Source organism: Haplochromis burtoni, unplaced genomic scaffold (assembly GCF_018398535.1).
Source record: "Haplochromis burtoni strain Fernald_Lab_line unplaced genomic scaffold, NCSU_Asbu1 Contig_49, whole genome shotgun sequence".
In the NCBI taxonomy this organism is placed as follows: Eukaryota; Metazoa; Chordata; class Actinopteri; order Cichliformes; family Cichlidae; genus Haplochromis; species Haplochromis burtoni.
The window spans coordinates 1,602,836-1,606,422 of NW_024582410.1; positions in this window are offsets into that span (position 1 = coordinate 1,602,836).

Below are 3,587 nucleotides of genomic sequence, written 5' to 3' on the forward strand. Positions count from 1 at the left end.
TTCTCTTTTTTATTATTAATTTTTTTTAATTAAATATATATATATATATAAAAAAATCTTTTTTAAACTTACTAGAAGTTTGAGTGTGTCCTGTAAATCATGCAAACTCCACAAGCATAAATGTCAGTCTACATTAGAGGTGAGCAACCAAGTGAAAAACTGTACTCTGTTAGAATCATGTCAGAAAAAGTTAATGTGAAGAGTTACTGGATGAGGCAGGCCTCACAACAGTCCGCTATCCTTGATAAAGTGCTGTGATGGGGCAGAGAAAGGTTGGAAGTGGGACATGAGCAGAGATGGGGTAACAGTAAAATTAAATCACATTAATAAGTAACTATTGTGTATCAAATTTAGCTGGTCAGAGTCATGTCTACCTTACTTTTTACTAACCATTGATCAAGTACTCTCTGTAGACTATGATCTACACAGTGACCTCCATTTTTACAGAATCTAGAAGTTTTAAAGTATCATACAATATATGTGTAAATGTAATCTTAGAGGTAATCCACAATAGTTCAGTGTCTAAAAGCTATACTGTGATATACTGACTTCACATCACCTCATGTACAACTGGAGCTCGCTGCTCTCTGCTTTGTGGTCGATTACCTGTTAGCACTTGTTCAATAACAAATGGCAACAATGGGAAAGTAAAATAATCATGCTCAATCTCCCTCTGTAGCACTGAACAGAAGCATGGCTGCATTATGATAATACGGTGTGAACAGACCTGCAATCAGCACACTAATCCTATGATTGTACAGAAATGCCATGAAATAATAATGGTTTCATTGTGATATTCTTCAAATATCTGCTCTACTAAGAGTTGAATATATGTAGCAGTAAAATAAAAAGCTACTTACATGTCACAGAGCAAAAGGAGCTCATTACTGTCAAACTCTGCTCTTCGCTTAATAAAAACTCCTCTCTGGCTTCCTAACTTCCTCTCCTCCGTCGTGTCATTTTTTCTTTGAGCTTCCCTGCAAATTATTATGTTGATTGCAAGAACATTTTGGCCACAAGTGCTTGAAGTTAAACAATGTGGCTTCCTAAACTTTTTTTTCTCATTTTCATCACAAATCTGTCTTGCATTCCCATGGATCCCCCAAAGATGATTAAAAGCAAACCCTCCATCATGCTGGGCTGTGTTCAATGCATCTTTTGTGGCAGACCACCAGGGGACTCCACTCACACCCAGCGAGAAGGGAAGTGAGAGGGGTAATGTTTCTGGGTCGTAGGAGGTGTTTGCCACCTTTTGAGTTCAGTTGTGTGAAGCCGAGATTAAAGTTGGAGTAAAACGCGATGAGCTCTCGCATCGTCCTTACGTACCTCCACACTTTAACCCAAAGTGACCTAAAGAGGTTTCAGGGTTAGCTTGCTAGGGGTTCTTTTTATTAAGATTTACAGCTTTGTTTGATTGAACACTAGGCCAGACCAGTTAAAATGACAAGTTTGCCTCATCTGATGAAATTTCTATTATCTGCTAAATCTTTGGCTGAATGCTTTTTATAAACCAAAAACACTGCTTGGGAATGTCACAGCCCCAGTTTATTCTATCACCAGCAATGTGATGGCCTCACGTTTATGTTGTAAATCCAATATGTGCACTATTTCTTTATGACACTGTTGAAAAGTCAGTGTTGTTTACTTAAAGTGTGGAAAGTCCTTAAAGGTCAAATCGAATGTTGTTTCTTTTAGATTATTAAAACTCAGCCTGTGTAGCAGCTCAGTTTCACAAACTGCTTTGATGGCAGTATGTATGTTTCAGCGAGACTACAATGCATTTTTAATTGCTGTGTAGGTTTCTGCTTTGGGAAGCAAGGTGTGTCTAAGTATAGAGGCGTGTGATTGCAGGTGGGACCGCAGCACTGCCAAAGGCTCTGCAGAGCAACTTATATCCTCTGTGGATCTCAAAAATTTTCCTTTCTAACTTGTTAAATGAGACCTGAGAGGTATGATGAGTGGGTGTGCAGAAGAAAGCGAGAGTTCCACTCTGAAATTATTAGATAAGAGAATTAGCTCCACAAAGTGACTGCTGCTCTTTAGTTGTGATGGTTTGGAAGGAAAACGAACTAAATAAAGGCACAAAAAATGTAAGCGTGAAGTATAAAAATGGTATTTGGAAACCTTTTGCTGGAAATCAGTATTTATTAACAAAATATGGAATGAGATGAGCTTTCACACCTCACCACCTTCTCTCACATACCCACTGGTTGGACAAAATGTGTTAGATTATCTTACAGTAGAATTTATCTAACCAAATTTAATGTAAATTGTGATTCTGATCATAATATGTGTCTCTTTTAGGACTTAGGTACAGCTAAGATGATTGAAAAGCAAATGAAAGGCAGATTTTAAATATTCCTACGCTATACATTGAACATCACAAGTGTTTCTCTTTTAAGATGATTAATTTGAGAAGCATGCTACGGAGATGATATTATCACTCAGGTGGAAACAGTCCAGGTTAAATGGACTGAAGTTATTTAAGAGGCTTCCTGAGCTGAATACCAATAAAAGACAGTATTACCCACAACGTGTGAGGATGAAAAAAAAAACCCACTCGGCTCAATGAACCAGCTGGAGTGTAAAGTAAGGTGGCAGAGGATCTGTGAATTGATGTGCTGTTTTATAAACCACATAAACTCAATAAATCAGTGACTGCGAATTCTTTCTAACAGTTTTAAACTAAGAGGTAACAGCTGCATATTTCACAATTCTTATTTTCTCAAACAAAAGAGAGGCTATTTTCAAACCTGTCAGTTAAGTTGGCATTTGGTCAACTGTTGAGAAGCTGAGTGGTTTATTTGAAATTGGATGATCTACAGTAAACAAACTTGGACACACAGCATACGCACGCCTAGAGGGACACAGCATGCAAACAGACCCAGCATGCAAACAGACGCAATAATGACCCAGTTGCCCTTTTTTGACACCGTTACAAAAATATTGAGGTGATAGTAGGACAGGTCACAAATGCAAGTTGGTTGAAAACTATTTCAAAGTGCTGAGAAACAAAGAAAACCCAGAGACTATGATGCTTAGTCTCATAAAGTTTCCAGCCAGGAATGTTTATTTATTTCTAACATTAACTCTGACAGGAGATCGTCCTCAGATATGAACTGGGACTTTCTCTTTGTCACTCGTTGTTTTTCAAGTGACTTTGAGACTGGCATGGTTGTTGGTGCCAAATAGCATTTTAGCAACTGCTGATCTCCTGGGATTTTCCCACACAACCATTTCTATGTTTCGCAGTGAACGGTTCAAAAAACAGAAAATGTCCATTGAGCGGGAGAAAATGCCTTGTCGGTGGCAGAGGTCAGAAAAGAATGGTAAGAGTGCTTCAAGCTAGTAACTCAAACAACCACATATGACACCCAAGGTGTGCATAAAAACATCTCTGAATGCACATCACGTCGACCCATGAAGCTGATGGGCTACAGCAGGAGAAGATCACTTTGTGTGCTACTGCTTCAGCTAAGAACAGCAAAAGAAATGGCTCACGTAAAAGAAAAAGTGAAAAACGTGTGGTCTGAAGGTTTCTGCTCCCTCCTTTGAATGGGAATGTCAGAATTTGATGCAAAAGACAT